Source organism: Canis aureus, chromosome 7 (assembly GCF_053574225.1).
Source record: "Canis aureus isolate CA01 chromosome 7, VMU_Caureus_v.1.0, whole genome shotgun sequence".
Taxonomy (NCBI): Eukaryota; Metazoa; Chordata; class Mammalia; order Carnivora; family Canidae; genus Canis; species Canis aureus.
Genome location: NC_135617.1, coordinates 52,814,624 through 52,838,985, shown reverse-complemented (window position 1 = coordinate 52,838,985; position 24,362 = coordinate 52,814,624). Strand labels below are relative to the sequence as shown.

At 41.5% G+C, this 24,362-nt stretch overlaps 1 protein-coding gene and 2 pseudogenes across 2 annotated transcripts in view; 1 reads left to right on the top strand and 2 right to left on the bottom strand.

Annotated features, from left to right (window-relative positions):
- Positions 1–675, bottom strand: part of PKHD1 (PKHD1 ciliary IPT domain containing fibrocystin/polyductin) — a 470,542-nt gene extending 469,867 nt beyond the window's left edge. For both annotated transcript variants that reach the window (XM_077903688.1, XM_077903687.1), the window contains exon 1: positions 508–675. The gene's annotated coding sequence lies outside the window, so the exon portion shown is untranslated. The remainder of the gene's footprint in view (positions 1–507) is intronic.
- A 20,553-nt stretch (positions 676–21,228) lies between these two features.
- Positions 21,229–21,988, bottom strand: LOC144316860 (transcription factor BTF3 pseudogene; annotated as a pseudogene).
- An 809-nt stretch (positions 21,989–22,797) lies between these two features.
- Positions 22,798–23,261, top strand: LOC144316859 (small ribosomal subunit protein eS24 pseudogene; annotated as a pseudogene).
- Positions 23,262–24,362: the final 1,101 nt, after the last annotated feature.

Here is a 24,362-nt window from a genome sequence, read left to right as displayed (position 1 = left end):
CCTATTACACCCAATGGAATATCCTCAGCACGGGAGAGTCTATTTTCAATCTGACTGCATGATTTTAATATTTTCTGCTTCCTAGTTCGGAACAACAGAAGTAAATACTTAACACATTGGTTTTCTTAAAGTTCTATCCTCAGACCTGCATCTTTTCCTCTAGAATGGAGCAATCAAATCAATAATAAGTGTAATTTTTCTCAACATGATGAATCTACTTACTCTTCCTAAGGATAAAGTTAGCCTCCACTTAATTCTCTTAACCAGAGAATTTCCAACCAAACAAGAGCTGTGTGCTTTTGGTCCTCTTCTCACTTTGTCTTTCTCTGCTCCCATTCCTCCCCTTCCTCTTTTCTTCCCTCCTTGTCACCTTCCCCTCTGGAACTCAGAGACAGAGCAGTAAGGTTGCTAATATGGATCCTCCATTTCCTTTTGTTCACTAGGACATTGGCAAGAAGTACAGTATCTAGAGAATGGAGAGCAGAGACATTTCTGAATTGCACTTACCTTTTCTGCTTCTGTCTCGTTGTAACTCATGGGAGAGATGATCTTTCCTTTCTAAATAACCTCATTTATCTCTGATAAGAACCCATGGCCATGTTATCTGGTTAGAGCCCAGCCTGTAGCTACTGTACAGGTAACCCCTCGTGTTGGACTGTAACTCACCTAACTCGTTTGTGTCCTGGCCAAAAATGCACCAAAATAAAAGTTCAGAAGTGACCATAGGGCGAGTTTAATGATTAACACAAGCTACTTAGGCTTTTACCACGGGGACTTTTATTAATGACCAAAGACTGTCTTACATTTTTCTCCACTTACTGCATGTGCCCCAGACAAGAATTTTAAGTAAAAGTCCACCCAGTGAGACAAACAGGCATTCAGTGATTGAAAGAATTTGCCAGTAAGTCAGTGACCAAACACAGGGCCCAAGACAAAGGGCCAATGGAGGGCTAGTCCTCTTTTCATCAAGAGGAATGATTTGTGAGTTCCCTGCTATGGGCTGACACTCTCCCTACAGGGGTGTGGGGCTAGAGAAACAGAAAAAAGAAGTAATTTATTCAAAGTCATCCTAAGAAAGGGCACATTAGCCCTCTTTGTTGTACTTTCCTCCCTCCCTTCTGACCACACTTTCTTGACCAAGAAGATGAGGTCCTTGACCTTTACTCACCAGCTTCTAGTAGGACCAAGACGATGGGTCTCAGTCATTGGTTTGACTCCTGATAAAGAATCAGAGAATAGGTCCAGGAAGTCAACACCAGGCACTTTTTTCATTGGTTCATGTCTGACCTCTCTGTTTCTGTCCTACCATCCATTCCAATATACATCACCAGCTTCTTTATTGCTAAAGGTTTCCAAAAATTAATCTCATCTATTCTTGGGTAAATAGCCTAAAATAGATATTTGTAATTCTTCTGGCCAGCCTTACTGTCAAGATTTTATTCAAAAGCACCCCATTTTTCCTATGGGTGGATTTGCTTCTCCATTCTTAATCAAAAGAATCCTAATAACTTTGGCTTCTGTGCTTTACGAGCCTCCTGGTGGGCAATCAAGCTCTACTGTTAAAGAAATGAAGAGAAATGAGCCATTTACTGCTCTAAGACCTTGGAGTAACTCTACAGGGAGTAATATACCACCTGAAGCTTGGGGACCATCAAGTACTCCCCTTTGTGAGTTCCCGGGTCCACCTGAGAGCCTCAAATCTAGGTACAGATCTAAGTCTGCCAAGCAAACACAATCTCTAGACATCTAAACATACGCCAAATTCCCTCTCATAGAGAAAATCTAAATAAAGTCTTGAGCTCAGGTCTGTGACTCAATGTTGAAAACAAATGTTCCTCAGAAGGCAGCCTGACCCTTGTTCCCCTGCCACCTCAACACAGGTAGCCATGCCCACTCCCAGACATTGACACCATCCTACAGGAAGCCATGTCTATGAGAGTTTATGAAACCTTGGCACAGAAATTTTTGTTCAGGGCTATGAAACAAACTCAGGGAGGTCAAGGGAGAAAGTCATTCTCTGACCCTTTTCTATTGGATTCTAACATCACTCTGAACTCCTGGGGACTAGCAGCTTTGGGAAGTGGGGGGAGGGGGGCCCATGAGAAAGCACTTTACAGATCCCCAATTATGGAAAGTATAATCAAATAAGGGTCTAGCTGTTGTGTCCTGAAGTTCATCACCACATTTGGCCAAGGCCACACTCTATAGGCTGCTCCCAACCAAGGAGTGAATGGGACAGGCCCAGCAAGGTACAGGACTCCTCTCATAAGGTCTTTGGCTTGAAGGCTCCCCAACAATCTTGCAGAACCTTCCTTAGATTAGATAGCAGCCTAAGATACTTCTATCCACCTCTCCTTCACTTAGGGTCAGTCTGACAACTCTCCCAGCCTTGCCAGCTCATCCCTGTTTTCTCTCTTTAGCAGTTCCCCTAGTAAAGTCCTTGCATTTAATCCTGTCTTAGCATCTATTTCTCAGAGGACTCAGACTAACACAGGTACACTGGAAGAAAACACATTGGCAAGAACTTCAGACATGTTATTAGTCACCTCAGCAGAAGTGTCAGTCAGTGGTGAAAATCCTAGGTCATTTTGTAGGCTGTGGTTCTTAAACAGAGGAAGCCAGAACAAAAGAAGAACAAGGGAGTATCATCTTAGGAACTTTCTGAAATCAGTGTGTTTAAGATCTTCCATCTGACCCCCCAGATCTACTCTCTATCCTTCTCCACCCTGCTCTGTGCCCTGGAAGGGTGACCTGTGTGGACTATGCCAGTGGTCTTCCTTGCCCATTGGCTTCTGGTTGATTTCACAAATGGAGGACAGTACCAGGAGCCCAGGGGGAGGTGCAGAGGGGCAAGATTTGATAAAGGGGTGTATTTCCCCCAGTTACTTCCCAGCTAATCTTAGCTTCTGATAGGGTACCCTTTTCATGTAGCCTCTCTTTCTCCCTACACTCTGCAAGTTCTGGTAGCCCTTCTCTTTGTCCCTTCAGGCCCAAGACTAACAGCTCCTATTGTTGCTAGTTTGCACGTACCACACCATCCTTTATTGCTTCTCCTAAGCCTTGGTCACATCTCTTAGAATAGTTCCTTTATTATTTTTTCAGGCTGAATGTCCATCTGCTTCCTACTGGAAACCTAACTGACATATAAGCTCTAAGAGATAACTAATTTCCCAAGTGGGAAAATGTAGAGTTCCAAGTCATCAAAAATTAGATGCTATTGTAAATGTGACCTCATGAATATGCACAGGCTGGTGATGCCTGGCAACATTTGAGCTATACATGTCATTTCCAGACCAGATGCTGCATTTCTTAAGGAAAATAATTATCTTTATTTCTCTGTACCCAGAGAACATTTTACACTGTACCTTATACAGTGTAGGCATAATAAAACATACAGGAATGCCTTGTAAATCCATCTGAGAAAAAACACTGAGTAGATGAAGGCCGCAAAAGCCAAAACTAGGTTTTAAGTAGAAACCGAGAATGCTCAGTGCATTTTGCTTTTTTGCTTTCTCTCCATCGAACTTGGTTTTTATATGCTCTTCAAATTACGCACATGTTTCTGATAGAAGGCAGAGGCAGAGCATGGAGCAGGACATTCACATGGCCCCTTAGTCTAAGTAAGAACTTCATCTTACTTAGATGAAGTATGAGGAAGAGGAGCTCTGAAGCAAACTTTGCTGTCATTCTCCAGGGACAGGTCCTATGTGACCAGCCATGGAGCTATGGCCCTGCTATGCTATTTCTGTGTTGGAAGAATCCTCCCCAGGCAATTCCTCTTCCACCTGTCTAAAATAGACCCCTTATCCTCCTTCCTTTTCCTCAAGTCTTCCTGGTATCCCTTCTCCATGGAGAAACAAAACAAAACTAAAGCAATGATATTCTCTCTGGTTTAATATCATACTCCTAAGTAAATTGAGATCCTAAAGATAAATGAATACAGGCATTCCAATTTGGGGGGAAACAAATCTGTTCCACCAGAGGGTCTAAGTTACAGGTGACATACCTGCTTCATAATTTCTTCAGAAAATTTTCTTTCCCACTAAATAAAATTATTCAAAAGTAATTTGTCATTATTGCCTCTGTCTTAAGTCAGTTTTGCTCACTAAATTATTTTGATAACAATGACCCCACTTATCCAGAAGCCAAACTGTAGTGATCTCCATCATCTCAATGAGAATCCTGAAAACCAACAAGGCCCCTGTGGGGCACAGGCAAAAACAGCTTACAAAGCTGGACATTTGGGAGTGACATTGAACAGTAGCTTATAAAGCTGCACACTTGGAAGTGACATTGAACTGTAGATAGTTCCTCAAAGAAATGAGCAGAGCTGACTAGCGACTCTAACATCATAGGGTTTGAAGACACATAGTGATATGCCTCAATCACCCTGAGGGCATCATTGGATTATAACGTTCAACACAGCTGAATGTTCATACCAACCAAACCCAGCAATTGGAAAGTAGTGAAATTAAGTGTATATCTAAGTGGAGGGTGGCCACCTCTTCCAGTTTATCCCAGCTAGGACCTTTCCTGGAATGTGAGACTTCTGATGTTAAAACAGGGCAAGTCCCAGACAAAGCAAGACAGTTGATCATGCTGCATGTAAGAAAATGGGGAAATGAGTATAGTACATGTTCGACCTTATTCTAGAAAAATTAAATATTTTATAAAAATACATTGGCACTGGAAGGGGGTAGACTTCAGTTGCTCATAAAATGTACTTATGTGGAGTAACTCGATCCTTGTCCTGTCGGATAAAATAGATGTTGCAATATCCAACATCTTCCAGACTGCCGAAACATCCTTTGCTCTGAATTTGGAGCATCTGTGAGAGATGTGGGCGAAATAGCACATGTCAGTTTCTGAATTACAGGAAAGCTCCTTCTCCCTGGGTTCAGTGGAATTTAAAATAAATCATACCAGCAGGGAGCAACAACACGGAAGCAATTAATTTTTTTCTAGTGTGGTACCATGTTACTCTCTGAGTCCAGAAGCCCAGCTGAGATTTCAGAAGTGTATCTCATGCTTAATTTTAAAATGATGAGTGACACTGAAGTCAGACATTTCTGCGGCCCAGTGGAGTGCTTGCTTTAGCAGCAGAATATTCTGATACTGTCAAGTTCTATATCTTAGAGGAAACTGTTTGAAAGATAAAAAAGCACTTGCCCCTTCCCTGGCAAATGTTACACAGCTGATAAAACAGCAGAGAGTGCAATACTTACTATGAGGGACATACAGGTGATCAAAAGGACAGGATTCCAAAAACCTAGAAAGAAGATTGCCTTCAGAATTCAACAATAAAAACAAGATAATGGATCAAATTGCTCAGTGAGATTTATGGCTAGTCATCTAAAGAACACCATTCAGATGGCCTACTTGTGAAGATATGTAATGTGGCAGTTCTACAAAAATGGTCACAAATTCTCTGTCAGCTATCTCACTGGAAGCAGAGTCCACGTCTCCCTCCCCCTGAAGCGGAGGGGCTTGTTACTCACTTAAAACTAATAGAAGGTGTCAGAAATGATGCGGCCTGACTTACAAAGCTAAGTCAGAAAACACAATGCAATTTTGCCTTGTATGTTGGAACACTTACTTACGCTCAGAGCTCTGAGTCACCCCTGTGAGAACTCCATCTACTCTGGGGCTGCCACGCTGGGAGGAAGCCAAGCCACATAGAGACACCTCTTGTAGGTACTCCAATTTGCAGTTCCAGACATCACACGCATGAGTGAATGGGCCTTCACACCATTCCAGACCCTGGGCATCCAGTCACTGCCAACCTTTGAATCTTCCTATCAGAGGCCTCACACATGGTGTATTAGAGACAAGCCTTCCCTGCTATGCCTTTTCCAAAGCATTGATTCACAGAATCTGTGACTACAATAAATCTGCTGTTTAATGCCACTACTTGTAGGGTGGTTTGTTATGAAGCAATAGTAACCAGAATCAGCCCTAAGAAGCTTAGAAATAGGTGGGTCCAGGGATAAACACTTACGTGATCTTCTAAACTCTGAATTAAGAACCACTCTGTACTCCTGTTACCTGACTATTAATTTCTACTCATCCTAAGATCTCCAAATGACTATCCCCCCAAGCTTTCCTCCAAGGCCAGATGAGTTCCTCCATTCTGTATACTTGTTAAATCTTTTTTCTTCATTGTAGCACTTAATCTGATTATATTTAAATAATTATTATTGATGTATTAAACTCTGTATACATCATTATTGATGGAGGTGAAATGGATTTCTTTTGCTCTAGTCAAAGCCTTCAATCATGCTCATCAAATCTTTATTATTGCTTTTTTAATAACACTTCAGGTGTATCTCATAGTTTGCACCTTATTTCTATTTGTTAAAAAAAATCCAGACCAGGTTAAATGTGAATAAAGCATGCAGTTGAGTTAAAAGCATTGTATCTATGTTAATTTCCTAGTTTTATAAAGGTTCTATAGTTGTGTACGATGTTACCCTTATGGAAAGCTGGATGAAGGGTACATAGGAACTCTGATTTTTGTAATTTCTTGCCTTTTATACTATTTAAAAATAAAAGTATATTTTAAAAAATCCAGTCCATCTTAATGTGTTCCACTTCGTGTAGAGAAAGTTGCATCAGGTAGTACCGGATGCCCTGAAACATTCAAATCCTATATCCAGTCCCCAGGACTGATTCCCATGCCACCAAGCATATATTTTGGCTCTGGGGTACAGGTGTAAAAGGAGAGCTACGCCAGCCAGGATCTGCCTTATCACGAGCAAATCAATGAGCATTGGATGATAACTGAGCAGTCACTTAGGATTCAGTGAATTAAAACTCACCTGAGAAGCAGAGAGTCCTTGCTATGCTGGCCAATCAGGTTTCTGAACCACGCTTCATCCTGACCTTGAGTAATCTGTCAGGGGGAGCACTACTGCCCTTGAACACTACTCTGAATGCTAGCTAGTCTTCCACAGGTGGGGCACCCAGGCTCACCATATGCTGAGTAAGCCTATTTATTTTGGTACATCATATGTGATAAACTGTAAGTATTCAATAAAGGAAATAGTGGATGAACAAATGGATGGATGGACAGATGAATAGATAAATTAATAAAGTCACAGACCATGAACAAGATTTATAGTAACACATTTGCTATGTAGACTATGTCTGAGGCACTGAGACACATCATGCTGGGAACATTCATATCCTAAAATAATGCCTAATTTTTTTTTTTTACTTTTTCAAGATTTTCTTTTCTTTTCACACATTAACTCATATAATCCTTACTACAGTCCAATGGCTATTGTACTCACTGTGACTCTCAGAAATATGAAGCAAGCTCTTCTAAAGTCATAGTTAATTCATGTGTAATAAGGACTAGAAACCCAAATCCCTGGATCACAGACCCCCATGTGTTTCTCCAACTGAATTTGGTATATGCCTTCTGCTGTGAGGACCAATAGGCACCAATGCATAAGGTGGTCTTAGGGCTGACTTCGTGGAATGAGATACACTTAGAAAGAAACTTCTTTCCTAGCCCACATGAATATCCCAATGCAGACAGACACTCAGCAGCAGTCCTGAAGAACTAGCCCTATAAGGAAAATGTGCTGTCATTAATTGCATTTGTTGGTTTCTCACTTAATGAAGAAATTGAATTCATAACTTCTAACTCTAACTCAATCCCATTAAGCAAAAAAAAGTAAATGTTGATGGAGTACCTGTGATGTGAGGGCCACAATGTAACTTCTGCCCTCAGAAGCTTTCAATCTACTTGAAAGAAAAAAATAGAACACTTACAAACAAGGCAACATAAGGCAGGATGTTGGAAACACCATAGAAGAAGAATGAGTGATAGATCCAGAGTAATCACTTCAGGGAGGCCTTTGGAGCAGCTGACACCTATGTGGGATGTGAAAGGATGGGTGAGATTTCTACAGATGGACAGAGGAGAAAGACTTTCTTTAAAAAGGAAATTCAAAAGTAAGGTTGAAAGCTACATACTGAGAAACAAAGTAAAAGAAAGCTGCAGAACTAGGGCAGGGTCAGCTAGTCTTGGGTAGAGGCAGCAGTGGAAGGTTTAAATGTATGGACATTGAAACTTATCGGTGTGGTGTGGACATCCAAACCTCAGCCCTGTGCTTTCTCAGAGATTTCTGTGGTCCCATCCAACAGCTAAACTGCCATGAACATTACAGCTATATGTGCAGAGAAAAGAAACAAAAGATCTTTGTTTTTGAAAAAAATTAACATTGCAAATTAACTTTTCTAAAAAGCAGGTTGATACATAGAGAAAAAGATCATTGAAAAAAAGAAAGGTGCAATGTGACCTGATCCAGCTTCGGCTAGCTCCCTAAACCTGAGGCAAAGACCCTCCTCAGTCCCCACAAACCTGTTCTCTTTGTACATCTGTCTGTGGTCACAGATTTATTTAACTCAGACCTGCTTTTCACCCTCTAGCCCACTTCAAAATAATGCTGCATTGGGGTGGCTCATGTGGCACTGGACCCACACTCACCTTTGGGCAGCATTTCCCACCTTCTTCTTAATTTCACACCCTGGAAAACTCGCCCAGGCTCACCCACTCCTCACCAAAGCTGCAGGGAAATTATTATATTTGGCTCTTTATTTTGTTATTACCTGTACATACCAATAGCATCGCCTTGAGAAATAAATTATTTCTCTTTATCTTTTCAATTTAGACATTGATAACCATGTTTGGACCCCTAAACTATGTTAAGCAGAATGGTTTCGTTGCTGGGGCAGAAGCAGAGACTGTGCAGATTCAAAATAGCCAAAATTCTGATCATTATAGAATAATCTCCAACTTTTTCATATTTAAGAAGCAAGCAAGCAAATAAACCTTTTTTTTTTTTTTAGAGTGAGCAAGAGAGGGAGAAAGCATGAGTGGGGAGAGGGAGAGACTCTCAAGCAGGCTCCACACCCAGCCTAGAGCCCCACACAGGGCTCAATCTCAAGACCCTGAGATCACAACCTGAGCAGAAATCAAGAGTAGGATGCTTAATCAACTGAGGCCCCCAGGTGCCCTGCAAGAAAATAAACCTTAATCAGATAAGACACTCATGGAATTATTTTAAGTTAAAACAAATGGAACATATGAGAAAGTAGAGTCTATGCCATGGTAACACGTTTCAAACTTGGAATTAAAAACAGAGCTTCCAGTCCTGGTATCCTGGTTTTCAAATAGTCCCTCAGAAAGAGACAAACTATCCATATTAACCTGAACTGTGAATCTCTGTACAAAACCATTAGTCTTCATTCATTAATTCATCCAACAAAAACTTAGTGGATGTCTGGGGAAAATGAGCATTTCTGTGTGACCCAGAGGTGCCCTAGGAGATTGCGAGAGATACAGATAGACAGGTGGGATGGGCCAAATTGTGAAGAGCATTTTTGGCCATGCTACAGAAACAATCATTTTATCCTATAGGCTTTGGAAAGCTGCCAATCCTTTTCAGGCCATCAAATGACATCAACTGACACAAAGAATAACTGGCATCTGTGTAGGCCGGTGGAGAAGAAAATGGATGCTGGAAGAGATGTGATGAGGTCTTGGGAATGATTCAAGGAAAATGGACTAATAGGAAAATAGTGGTTGCCTGAACTCCAGCAATAGCCAGAGAAGAACAAGTTTGAAAGGAATTCTTTTTTCTTTTTTTTAAATTTAATTTTATTTGTTTATTGAGAGAGAGTGAATGAGTGAGAGAGCACAAGTAGGGAGAGGGGCAGAGGGAGAGGGAGAGGGAGAAGCAGATTCCCCACTGAGCAGGGAGCCCGACATGGGACTCGATCCTGGGACTCTGAGATCATGACCTTAGCTAAAGACAGATGCTTAACCAACTGAGTCACCCAGGCACCCTGAAAGGCATTTCTAATATAGATTCAAGAGAACTTAACCAGTGACATAATGTAACAGAAAGAAATAACAGCGATGAGCCTGGCGTTTCTATTTGGGCTGTTGGACAAAAGGTTGTCTGATGACCGAGACAAGAGGTAGAGGCTGGTGATGCCCAACTCAGATCCCAGGCTGGTGCACCTGTCCCCCTGCTGCTGTGAGTGTAGGTTCCCTTGTAGCTGTGCCCACCCCACAGCCCGGGGAGCCACCTTGCCTGGAATGCCTGGGATATTACACCCTCCTCCCAAAGCAGCCCAAAGCCACTGACTGATGGATGTGGAGTTCAAAAGGCCAGTTCTGGATTTAAAAGGGCTTTGTGGTACTGTGGTATTCCAGAGCTCCCCCATCAGGCTCAACCACATCTTTGCCTGCCTTGCAGGATCCTCAACCGCATTTCTTTACACATTATCTCCTGCGGTCACGTATTAAAAAGCACCTTGCCCAAGGATGGCACAGGCTCTGCTTCTTGGGAACCTGACCTGAGACAGGCAGCAAGATAAGATAACTGGAAGGAGAAGATAAATTAAAGACAAAGTGGTTATTTTAGTCAAGATGCTTCCAGAGAGCCTAGTATTCACACACACACACACACACACACACACACACACACACACACACACACACAAAGGAATCTGGACTCAAGAATCATACAAACATGGCTTCCAATCTACAACTTTTGAGCCTTGGAGTCTTGGGAAAATTAAGGTATGCTGAGGTCTCACCCACTTCAGCACACTGCGGATAGTACCTCAGCACCTGGAGGCCAAGGCCCACCACCTTTACTCTGAGCATCTCTATCATTTTCCCTCAGGGTAAAGTTCAAATGTTACCACTGTCTATGGTGTGCCTAGGAGTGAAAAATTGGGGAAAGCACTGCTTCACCTCCCTGCAGCCCTGACTTTTCAACTGTGAAATGGAAATTCTTACACTTCAACTCCAGGGGGATGTCATAAAGATGAGAAGAGAAAACCTAGCATAGTCGAGTCAGAAGTGAGCCCCCATAAATGCAGTTATCATTAGCGTTACCACCCAGAGGGTCATCCAGGAGGCACCGCGGCTCAGGAAAAGTTTGAACTGATGTTGGCTACTGGGCTCTTATCCAAATGCTCATTTCTTCCCTCTTCCTTCTCATTAAAGGGAAGCAGGAGAGAGTCTGCCAAGCGTGACAGAGCTTTGATTATTCTCTCTGGGGCCTTCATGTATTTTTTACACAAAGTTGGAGGTGGGAGGATAGAGGGGAGGTGGGCGAAGACGAATGAAACCAGGATGGCTCCCTAACATTGCCCTGCACTTCCAGTGTTCTTGTGAGTCATGCCCTTCATCTCAGAACTTTGATGGTGCCGGGCATGCCTTATTTATGGACAGCAACTGCTACAGAGCTTCAAAGGGGGCACACAGCCAAACCAGAGACGTGGCAGGAACACTCTGAAATGCTAAGTTCTCAAATACAGCATGGAAGGGATGGTACACAACGACTTCTAGACTCCAGCTCTGAACCATGCCAAGAATGCTCAGTTGTCTGCTCCCCCTAACCCTGTGCATAGATGGCCAAACCCTTTATGTCAATCCCAGAAGTGCGACTTTCAGCCAAGGCAGGTGATGCAAGAGAGCTTTATTTGACTTACTGCCACCTTCTGACAAAATCTCATCTTTATCAGATTAATCCAAGCCTTTAGAGACCATGATTTCCAGAAAATAAAAAATATATAATTCTTACCTGAAGTTGTAAAAAAATAAAATAAGAAGCAGTAGAAGAAAGAAAAAGCCAGTGTGGTAGACTGAATTGATTGAATAACACTCTCCCCACAAAGATACCCACATTCTCATCCCTGGAACCTGTTTTCATAGTAGGGAACTATACTCCCCTACACACCAAGAGGGACTTTGCAAATGTGCTTAAGAATTCAAAGATGGGGGACACCTGAATGGCTCATTCAGTTAAGTGTCTGCCTTTGGCTCAGGTCATAATCCTAGGGTCCTGGGATTGAGCCCTACATAGCAGGGAGCTTGCTTCTCTTTCTCCCACTCCTCCTGCTTATGCACACTCGCTCTCTCACTCTCCTCTCTCTCTGTCAAGTAAATAAATAAAATTACTTTTTTCAAAAAGAATCCTGAGATGGGGAGGTTCTCCTGGACTGTCCATGTGGGCCAAATGTAATCACAAGAGTCCTTATAGAAGGGGAAGGAGGACCAGAGTCAGTAGTAGGAGAAGTGACAATGGAAGCCAAGTTGACATGACCTGAGAAAGGGGCCATGAGCCAAGGCATGCAGGTGGCATTTAGAAGCTGAAAAAGACAAGGACACAGATGATCCCCTCAGAACCTCCAGAAGGGACCGGCTCTAAGAACACCATGACTTTGGTCCATGAGACTGATTTTGGACTTCTGAGCCACAGAGCTGTAGGATAATAAATCCATATTGTTTTAAGTTCCTAGGTTTGCGGTACTGCTACAGCAGCCACAGGAAACTGACACAGCCAGGAAAGCTGTCTTTGGGTGCCATTAAAGTGTGTTTCTCCGCTGGGACACCTGCATCCCGATGTTTATAGCAGCAATGGCCACGATAGCCAAACTGTGGAAGGAGCCTCGGTGTCCAACGAAAGATGAATGGATAAAGAAGATGTGGTTTATGTATACAATGGAATATTCCTCAGCTATTAGAACTGACAAATACCCACCATTTGCTTCAATGTGGATGGAACTGGAGGGTATTATGCTGAGTGAAGTAAGTCAGTCGGAGAAGGACAAACATTATATGTTCTCATTCATTTGGGGAATATAAATAATAGTGAAAGGGAATATAAGGGAAGGGAGAAGAAATGTGTGGGAAATATCAGAAAGGGAGACAGAACGTAAAGACTGCTAACTCTGGGAAACGAACTAGGGGTGGTAGAAGGGGAGGAGGGCGGGGGGTGGGAGTGAATGGGTGACGGGCACTGGGGGTTATTCTGTATGTTAGTAAATTGAACACCAATAAAAAATTTTAAAAAAAATTAAATTAATTAATTAATTAATTAAAAAAAAAATAAAGTGTGTTTCTCTTGGAAGACATTGATGCAATTACCCATAAAACATAGCAAGCTACTTAGCTCCTGAGTTACTCCATCAATACTTCACCCTCTCTCTTCTCCTGCTTCCTTTATTGTTTAAAGATTTTTATTTATTTATTCATGAAAGACAGAGAGAGGCAGAGACGTAGGCAGAAAGAGAAGCAGGCTCCCCATGGGGAACCCAATGTGGGACTCTATCCCAGGACCCCAGGATCACACCCTGAGCCAAAGACAGATGCTCAACCACTGAGCCACTCAAGTGTCCCCTCCTGCCTCTTTTAAAAGGACCAAAAATATTCAAAATGATGTTTAAATGAATACACACACACACACACAAGCTAGAAAAAAACTTTTTCACTTAGGAGCAGGAGAGATATGTATTTTTATGTATACATATAAATAAAGATGACTAGAAGGATATGAATGTCTAAAGATTAATAGTTGATTTTTGAGCCGTAAGATCGTGAATTATTCTTATTTTGTTTAGCTTAATATTATTGTTCCAAAACAAGCTCATATTATTGTGTCATATTATTGTTTAAATGATATCCTGTATGATAACAGTATTATCTTTTTTGGGACTTTAGAAGACTTTGTTTTGTAGAAACTGCCAAGGTCATAGGACTATTGCACAGAAAAGCCAGGATCTAACTGGACCCACTGGGGGGCACTATTGAACCCTTGAAGATAAACACAGAACCAGACTGCTGTGAGCAAATACCTATCAGGAAAAGATAGGCATTCAAAATGTGAAATTTCATGCACCTCAGTGCCCAGTCTAGCCCAAAATATCTACACACCAATCAACCTCACAGAGCAGCATTAGAGCAACTTCTTTCATTTGAAGGAGTCTTAGAAAGTATATTTTGCACATCTGAATAATTTAGAAAGACATATAAATACACATATAAATCCATAAAAAAACAAGTTCTGCAGACAAATAAGTTTGGAAAATGCTAAGAACTATCCCCTCTCATAAAGACTTACAAAGTAGATTGAGTTATTAAAGCCTCTGAGAAGTCCTGCAGAAAGGAATCCTACTTAAGATGTTCCAGTATCTCACAACAATTTCATCACAGATCTATCATTTTGCCTGCAACTAGGATTTCTGAACATTCTCGGGAATTTCTGGTGTAATATTGTGATTTGTAACAAGAAACATATATTTGAGGGGTGCCTGGGTGGTTTGGTCGGTTGACCGTCTGAGGCTTGGTTTTAGTTCAGGTCATGATCTCAAGGTGGTGAGATCAAGCCCCGAGTCAGCCTCTGTACTCAGTGTGGAGTCCACTTGGGATTCTCTCTCTCCCTCTGCCCACTCATGGACTCTCTCTAAAATAAATAAATAATTTTTTTAAGAAAAAGAAATACATATTTGGTTTTCTTCCCATTTCTGGCACAGAGCTCCTAATATCCTTGGAATGTCCACAGTAGTAAGAGCAATAAAGGTCATTTGATATTCATAACAAACCTCTTTCAATTACATCTGATTATGTTAATGAGATAATTTTTCAAAAACTCCTAAGGATGGGGGCTGGTTTCCAAGGGAACCAATCTTCTGATTAGAGGGTTGGAACTCTCAGCCCCACTCTCCTGATGTCCAGGAATGGGAGTGGGGCTGAGGATGGAATTCAATCACAGTAGTCAAGGATTTAATCAGTCATGCCTAAGCAATGAAGCATCCATAAGACCCCCAAAAAACAGAGTTCAGGTAGTTTCTGAGTTGGTGGAGGTGTAGGGGAGAGGTGCCCTCAGAGAGGACATGGAAGCTCTCTGCTCCTTCCCACATGCTTGCCCTATGCGCCTCTTCCATCTGACTGCTTCTGAGTTATGTCCCTTTATAATGAATTGGTAATCTAGTAAGTGAAATGTTTCTCTTGAGTTCTGTGAGCCACTCTAGCAAATTAATTGAGCCTGAAGAGGGGATCACGGGAACTTCTGATTTATAGCCAGTTGGTCAGAACTACAGGTAATAACCTGGATTTGCAATTGGCATCTAATGTGGGAGCAGCCTTGTGGGACTGATGCCTTAACCTGTGGGATCTGATACTGTCTCCAGATAAATAGTATTAGAACTGAGTTAAATTGTAGGACACCCCGCTGGTATAACAGAATGGCTTAATGTTGGGAAAACCTGCACATCTGGTGTCAAAATGAAGTAGTGTCACAGTATAATGTTGAGAGTAAGTACCTAGGAGAATGTTTTCTCATCTCATCTGATGTAGAGTTAAATGCAAAAAGCCCCAGTATGTTAATTTGAGAGAAGCAACGTATTCCACAAACACCAGTTGGGATTTCAGAAATTGCTTTTTCTATAGTTTGGTAGAGTTTCATCATCTCCAGGACTAGGTGCCTGGTCCACGTCTACCCTTCTGATTACTAGTGCATCCTTTATTTACCAAAGAGCTTAAGAGATGGGCTAGGAGCAGAGATATTTGATCTTAAAAGTCCTGGCATATAGGACAAATGCAAGAGCTTACAGACATTCTGAGAAGTAGGTAATGAAATGCCACCACTATTTCCTACAAATAGGACTCTTCTCATGGAACTCTAAGCCGGGAAGACCCCATGTGTCTAAGTATGCTTCTACAAAGAGGTGGTCAAAAAAAAGGTGTGCTGGCTCCAGTGTATCTCTTCAGATGGTCCTTCTCCATCACTGGAAGAAATTGAGGCAGCTTAGCAAAGTCATCATTGCTAGGCAGCCCATTAGCAAGAGCCATTTCCGGAGGATATGGAGCATCCGAATGACAGGGGTTAGGTCTAGAAGAGGAACAGTGTGGCTAGATCTTCACTGGTGATGGGTGGCAGGGTAAAGGAGCCTGGGGTGAAGAGGGGAGGAAGGCATCAGGGGGGTGTAAAGCAAAAGGTAGTCAAGGGCTGGGGCACCTAGGTAACTCAGATAAGTATCCAACTCTTGATTTCAGCCCAGGTTCTGATCTCAGGGTTGTGAGACTGAGCTGCATGTCAGGCTCTATGCTAGGTATGGAGTCCACTTCAGATTCTCTCTCCTCCTCTCTCTCTTGCCCCCTGCATGCTCACGCACACACGTGTGCACTCTCTCTCTCTAAAAATAAATAAATAAATAAATAAATAAATAAATAAATAAATAAATATCAAACAAAAACATAATCAAGGATATCCAAAACCAGAGAAATGACCCTCTTGGGATCTGATCCACTCTGTACGCATAAAGGCAGAGAAGCTACTATAGAGAACACAGAAGATCTTGTTTTGACTCCTACTTCAGCATGAACATAGGCAAATCTCTCAATCTCTCTGCCTTTCAGAATCTTCATCTACCAGATAAAGGTGACTTTTTTCTTTTGAAGATCAGATTAGAAAATAATTGTGATACACTTTGCAAACTGTAAAGTGCCCTCAAATGCAAAGAACTGGTGTTATTGGAAAATTTTATAAGATGTATTCATGCATAATGTGTGTAATTTTTTAAAAAGGGATGGATGGTCCTAGGAATGAAGGGATTAATGATATAGTTCAAAGCCAAAGAGCAATTAGAAAGAAAATGAGCACAGTGATATTATTATGTGTCCAGTTAATTTTAATAAACTATTAAATATAAATAGATTTCATAATTGAACTTATGAAATATTTCCTAATTATTTCATATTTATGAAATTACATTTATGATATATTTCATAATTCAAATTTAAATAAATTTCATATCTTTCAAACTTGACTGGAAACTAAATTGAAATAAAAAAGTTTCAAGGAAAGGAAAAAATTAGATGAAACAAATAATTAATTTTTTAAAGTGTGAGTCATTACCATTTTGATAATTCACTTTCACAAAAAGTTGAAGTAGAAGTTGGAGGTATCTGACTGCACTCTGCCCCCAACCCCACCAAAAGACCCCCTTTCACCCCAGTGCCTCATGACTCATCACTTCTTTTTGGAGCCTTCTTATCCCCAACACACTTGACAGCCATCCGCATGGCTTCTCAAGGGCAACACAAGATTCCTGAAACATGATCCCAGCTTGCTGTCCTGGGACAGTTGTTCACAGTGGAAAAAATCTCCCTATGGTATTCAGCCCTATTGGCAGCCTCTGCTGAGGAAGGGGGAAAATTTGCAAGGGATTTGGTGGCATGTGGCCCTCTTGCCCCCACCTGCTCCCACTCCTCCCAAAGGGAGGCAGCTGCCTGTTCTCAGAGCACACCACCTCCTGCCCAAGAATTAAGATCTGATTGTACTCCCAGGTGCTTTTCAGTCAAAAGCTGCCTAGAGAAGCCACATAGAAGACCCCAGCACAAGCAAGATATTCATTCATGGCAAACAGCTGCTACAAAGAAACCTGAGTGGAACCAGAGTGAATCATGCTAAGCTGTTGAACACAACCAAATTTGAATTTAAAACATAATTTAACAAGACAACCAATTGAACCAGTTAAAAAAGAAAAAAGGTGGAGAGGAGGAAACAGGACTTGTATTTCTCACTTATACCCTTCTATACTGAACTTTTTACAGTAAATACATCATTAAAAAATATATTTTAAAAAGAAAAAGGATAAAAAAGCCTAAAGCAAATGCATAGTTTCCTATCACCATTAATTCAGAATGAAACAAAGATACGATAATGTCAAAGATGTTTATGGAGCAATAGCAAAATCTGTGTTCAATTTAAGGCATTTCCATTAGCCTTGTGCTCTTCATTTCTTAGTTGTGTGTCCTCTGCCTCCACATAACATCAAATGACTGTGGTCCAAGCACAGCTCCAAAAGCTTTGAGAAAAAGTTGCTCCAACTTGCAGCTGGGTTAGATGACTATCACCATCCCCGTGTATCTTCTTCACAGCCAGGTTGGTTGGTGGAGAAAACTCAGAAGTGATGCAGCAGGGAAATCCGAAAACAGAGTGCAGTGAAGAGACTACAGAGTTGCACTAATGTCCAGACTAACCCTGGTGGGAGGGTCACAGGTAGGACTCAACAGAAAGTTTAAGGCTCCGGTTGGAGATTAAGAGTACTCTGACACTCAGTATAGGAGTGACATAGCAAACAAATCTTCTCAGAGAAAAACAACCATAAATGCTAGAACCATAAAAACGTTCGATGAATTTTTGGTCTCACAGGCGCAACCTGATACTGGTTTTTGTTTATAACCTACGGCCATGGCTTCATGTACTATCTATGTGCCGATGACTCAACTATTCTGAGCTCCTGACCTGAATATCCAACTGCCAACACAGTATTTCCACTCCTCTATCTCCCAGGCATGCGAAACTCAGCGAGTCCAGATACTTTGAGCCCTTGATCTTCTGCCTGAAGTCTCTTCCTTCTCTAGGGTTTTCTGTTTCCAGGAATAGAACAACCATTCACACAGGTACTCACTCTAGAAACCTTAGATTGTTTCTTGATGCAGCTCAGCTTCCCATTTCTAATCACTCACCAGTTCTTATACATTCAGCCTCTTGACTGTCTCAGATTCACCCCCTTTCTCCATCCCCTCTGCCACAGCCCTAATCCAGGCTATGAATATCTGTCCCCCAAACTACTGCAAGTTCCTTCTACCCTGTCACCTAATTACCATATTTACTCTCCCCATCTGTCACAGATCTCCAAAGCAATCTTCTTTCAATAGAAATCTGACATTCATCTCCTTAAAATCATTCAATGGCTTCCCAATAAAGTCCAGAATTTGTAATGGAACCTACCAGGCTCTTCCTTTTTTCATCCACTCAACGAATGTTTGCCATTTGAGAATGACTGTATACCAAGCACTACCCAAGCATTGGATATAATAGTGAACAAAACAGACAAAAAACCTTAACCCTCCTAGAAACTGCAGTCTAGCTGGAGAGAGTGAAAATAAACAAGGACAGTGAGAACAATATATACCAAGTTAGATTGTGTTAAGTGCCAAGGAGGAAAATTAAGGAAGGAAGAAAGGAAATGCCAGGGTAGGAGCTAAAATTTGTGATAGGAAAGGGAAGGAAGTCCCCAGATGAAGACATGAAAGATGAAGAGCAAGCCTACAGATGGCTCAGGTGAGAGAACTCCCATCAGAGGAACAGCAAGTTTAAATCCCCTAGAGCATCTGCTTGGTCTGTTCAATGTTTTTTGTTTTTTTTGTTTTGTTTTGTTTTGTTTTGTTTTGTGTGTGTGTGTGTGTGTGTGTCTGTTCAATGTTTAAGAGTGATTGGTTGATTGATTGACTGATTTCAGAGAGAGAATGTGCACAGTGGGAGGGGCAGGGGGAGAGGGAAAGAGAATCTCAAGCAGGCTCTGCCCTCAGCACAGAACCCAAGGCAGGGCTCAATCTCAGGACCCTCAACCTGAGCCAAGTCAGGTGCAAGAGTCAGATGCTCAACTGACTGCACCACCCAGGTGTCACTGTTCAATATTTAGTGAGCAGACCAATGAGACCAGAGTAGAGTAAGAAAGATGAGCTCAGGGCATTGGTGGTTGGGGAACAGGGCGGGGTGGCAAATTGTATAGGATCTTGTAGGTCTTCAAATGCACAAGACCTTGACTTACCTTAAAATGAAAAGAAGTAAAACATAATGAGCAGAGAAATGACTTATGAGCACCCAGTATGCACCACGGACCATTGTAGGCACTGGAGATAGGGAATTAAATGAGACAATGTCTCTATTCCCATGAAGGTTACATTCTTTTGGAGGAAGACAGGAGAAGTAAAAATAAATAAATAAATAAATAAATAAATAAATAAATAAATAAATAACTTCAGAACTTGAGAAACCTGAGTAATAAAAAATAAAACAAGGTGGGGAGCCTGAGTGGCTCAGTTGGTTAAGCATCAGACTCTTGATCTCAGCTCAGGTCTTGATCTCAAGGTCATGAGCTCAAGCTCCACTTTAAGCTCCACACTGGGTGTTGAGATTACTTAAAAATTAAAATTAAAATAAAACAAGATGATGTAATGGGGGTTACAAGGTTGTCTAGCAGCTTTAGATATCCAGGGAATATTCTGAGGCAATGATATATCAGCAGAGACCAAAACATCCAGAAGGAGATGGCCATGGGGGAAGAGGATTCCACATGAAGGAACAACTGCAGAGGGCCTGAAGTGGACATGAACAGGAACGTCTAAAAAACAGAAGGGAAGTCAGTGTAGCTGGAGAATAGAGCATTGAGAGAAGTGATAGCGGTTGACGTAAGAGAAGCTGGTGGGGTTTGCATAAGCTATAGAAGAGATCATGGTAAGGCTTTAAGATTTTATTTTAAATAAAATGTAACTCTATTAGAGGGGCCTAAACCATAAAATAAAACATTCTGATTAGTGTTTTGCAAAATCTCATGGCTAATTAGTTACAAATTGATCAAAGGGAGGAAAGAGTGGTCGTAGCCCAGATAAGACTTACTGATGGATTGGAATAAAGTGGTGATGCACAAGAGACAGATATAGAATATATTTGGGAAGGCTTGCTGACAGACCAGAAGTGAAGAGAGAAGAAAAAGATAAAGCAAAGATGACACCAACCTGGATTTGGGGCCTAAACTACTGAATGTTATCTCCCGAGGTGGAGAAGAGAAAGGGAAAAATATAAAATAGAGTGTTAAGAGTTACAATTTGGCCATGTTAAATCTGAGATACTTCTTTGACATCCAAATGGACAAGTCAAGTGGGAAGTGGGATATATGAGGTAGAAAGTTGGAGAGAGGTAAATCTGGGGTCATCTGTATAGATGAATACTGGTCAAGGCACAGGGCTATACAGGATTACTTACCCCCAAGAGAGATTACTACAGGGGCACCTGGGTGGCTCTGCCAATTAAATGTCTGCCTTTGGCTTAGGTTATGATCTTGAGCTCCTGGGATCAAGCCCTGCATTGGGCTCCCTGCTCAGAGGGGAGCCTGCTTCTCCCTCTCACTCTGCTCCTCCCCCCTACCCCACCTCAACACTCATGCTCTCTCTCTAATAAATAAATAAAACTTTTTTAAAAAAAGAGAGAGATATTACAACTAGAGAAGAGTTAGGGGTCAGCAGGGTACTCTAATATTTTTAGACCAAGCAAAAAAGAAAGAGCTGACATAGTAACTGAGAAGAGGCAGTGAGTAAGCAAGTGAATGGTGGCTGCAGAGAAGCCAGAATGGGATCTAGAAAGCAATAGTTGAATTTGGCAGGGTAAATATCATTAGTGACCTTGCAAGAGTTTCACTGCAGAGAGGAAAAAAGTCCAACCGCTAAGAAGAGAAGAGAATAAGAGGTAAAAACATGGGAAGGAGGCAAAAGACATCTTTTTCAAGAAGTTTTGCTATGACAGGTTCTGGAGGTTTTTTTTCCTAGGCAAAGAACTTTATTAATCTTGTTTCAAATTTTATTCCCAGGCTTCTTCAGCTTAATTAGCTGCAAAGAATGAATTGTGTATAAGCAAAAACTGAAAAGAGTTTCAGTGTCCAAGAGGCTTGGGCTTAAAAATATTAGAGATCTAGATTTTATCAGATCCATGAACAAAATTTTATAAAGCAGTCATAATATAAAATAGGAGCTCCCAGTAACTTCTTTAAGTTTTATCTTCTTCAGAAGTTGACTCACTTCAGTTTCCTTCATTCTTGGAAGCTTCATCAAAATTCTCCACAAGATCTGGAACTTCGTCATCATCATCCTCTCCGGTAGCAAGTGGTGCTTTTCCATCCATAGATTGTTTAGGCAGAGCTTCAGCCAGTCTTCTTGAACTAGTCAAACTGTCTGCACCAAGCTGGTTTAAGATACCGGGTAGATTTCTGTCCACTGCTTTGTCCCAGCCTGCCCTGTAATGGTGAAAGTGTTCGCTGCCAGCGATGCCTGAACTTTAGGGTTGTTAAAGTGGATCACTGTTCCTTGGTTTGTGAACATATTCACTTCTTCAATACTAGAGATATTGTTTACCCCTAACTTCTTTAAGGAAAACTGAAGGTTTTTTTTATCATCTGCTGTAGCTGTTCTATGAATCACCTTCTTCTATCGGCGAGCAGTTCCTTTCCCACCAATGCACACTTGTGCTTCCGGTTTGGCGAGTTTCTCCTGGTTCATGATAGTCTCTTTCATCTTGTTGGAGCAGAAATGGGACCACGTGGGGGAATAGGGTTGGCGCTCAGGGGGTCTCAAGTGGACCAACTGAGATTAGGTGTATACACATGGAGATGCCTCTATGACAGGTTTTTGCTGTTGCTAGTGGTGATCTTGGAGCACACTTGTATGGCACAAATAGATGATGCAGGAGAGAAAGAAATTGATTCTCAACAAGGGCCATCACACTGTGTTCAGGCGTTGTCCTAATTAATTTCAAGTTCCCAAGGTTGTATTCCAGTTCATTTTCCTACCTCCATAACCACAGATTGTGCCTCCAGCTGTGGCCAGTCACAGGGGAGAAGAGTGTCCTTAGTCACCAGTAACCGGATGCTAGAGTACGGACGGATCACCTCAAAACAATTAGCTCAACTGGGAAAGAACTCCAAATACAGGTCCAAGAGGGTGGATTGGCAGCAGCACCAATGTAATAGGCAGCTGGTTATTGGTCATTGACACACAAAATAAGCCTCCTTCTGGATTTAGGGAATGCTCTCAATACACAAGTGTAGACAATTCTTCAAGGATAGGAAAGTCTCCTAATTCATTTCAATATCCACAGCACCTAGGATTATAATAGGCACATGGGGACTACTTAGTAGCTTGTTGGAGGAAGGTAGGAAAGAAGGAAGGAAGGACAGAAGGAAAAGGAGCCAGGGAATTATATAAGATGCAAGATTGCTGCCCTTATAGTTTTCATGACCAGTGCGAGTTTCTATATGTCTCCTTTCTTTAAAACTCTTCAGTAACAGGAAATAAACTAAAACACTCATTAAAATTCAAATGTATGGCTTCTTTCTTCTCCAGCTTCTTGAAGTTCGGCTGCCATCATGAATGACACAGTAACTACCCGAATCAGGAAGTTCATGACCAACTGACTACTTCAGCAGAAACAGATGGTTATTGATATTCTTCATCCTGGAAAAGTGACAGTACCTAAGATAGAAATTTGGGAAAAACTAGCCAAAATGTATAAGACCAGACCAGATGTCATATTTGCATTTGGATTCAGAACCCATTTTGGTGATGGCAAGACAACTGGCTTTGGCATGATTTATGATTCCTTGGATTATGCAAAAAAAAAAAAATGAACCCAAACATAGACTTGCAAGACATGACCTAAATGAGAAGAAAAAGATGTCAAGAAAACAGTGAAAGGAATGCAAGAATAGAATGAAGAAAGTCAGGGGGACTGCAAAAGCCAATGTTGGTGCTGGTAAAAAGAAGTGAGCTGGAGATTGGAAACAGAAGGAGTAAAGATTCTGCAGTGGCTTTATCTGTGGTGATTGTGCAGATTTTTTCACGAGAGGATTAATAAACTATTCTTAGTTTAATGTTAATGTGAAAAAATAAAAATAAAATTAAAACGTATGAATAAGCCATCCCTCCTCAACACACACACACACACACACACACACACACACACACACACATACACACCTTACATAAAAACACACAACTTATGTATGATGTGTGGCCCTCATAGAGATAGGTATGAGACCCCACTTGGATGGCCAAGATCTTTATTTGTAATCTGCCAGGGAAGAAAATGAAGTAGAGATAAATTTACAGGATTGCTCTTCTTCATTTGTAAAAACATATGTATGACATCATAAAGATCAATATGATAAGGAGCCCCTGCAGGGCCCAGAGAAGGGATGCTCTGTTATTGACCTCACAATGAGAAGGCTCTTCAATGCTCTCTTGGAAATGGTAATCAGCCCAGTGGTGGAACTACTCACCAGGGTGATGGTGAAAACAAGCCTGACTTAGGGAATCTATAGGAAAATACAGCCTATGGATTTTTTTGTCTCCAAGAAGGAACCTGGAATTCTGTAGCTCTGAGCTGGATAAGAAAACCAAAGAGAAATCTATCTCAATCATAGCTGCTCCCGTTTCACTCTCTCCCCTTAGAAAGCCACTGGGTCTGCTTCTGCAAGCAATTTATGGCTCGTGCAGCTGCTTTGACAACAGGTTTGGGACTTCTTTGGTTTCAGCCATCAGCTCAGCCCCATGCAGACCTCCTATATCTGTGGGGGCTTAGGAGGTGTGCTCCCAGCTACCCCCATCATAAGGACAGCAGATGTTCTACATGTGAGATTAATGGGTCTCTCCCTCTCCACTCTAGCATCAAATAGCATGGAGTATGAACTTGGCTTTCTGCAGCCATGGTCAGGAAGAAGCTAAGAAGATGGACTTACACCGTTCAGTGGCATAGATAGTGCTACCCACATCTTGGTTTATTTTGACACAAATGCATGGAAGATGTGCCTCTGAGTGGAACTTTTTTTTTTTATCTCAATGGATAGTTTTTTCCCCTTGATCTGCTTTAATTATATAACATTTTCTTAAATTTTTCACATTTGCTACTTCTTGGTTGCAAACATACAGAAAC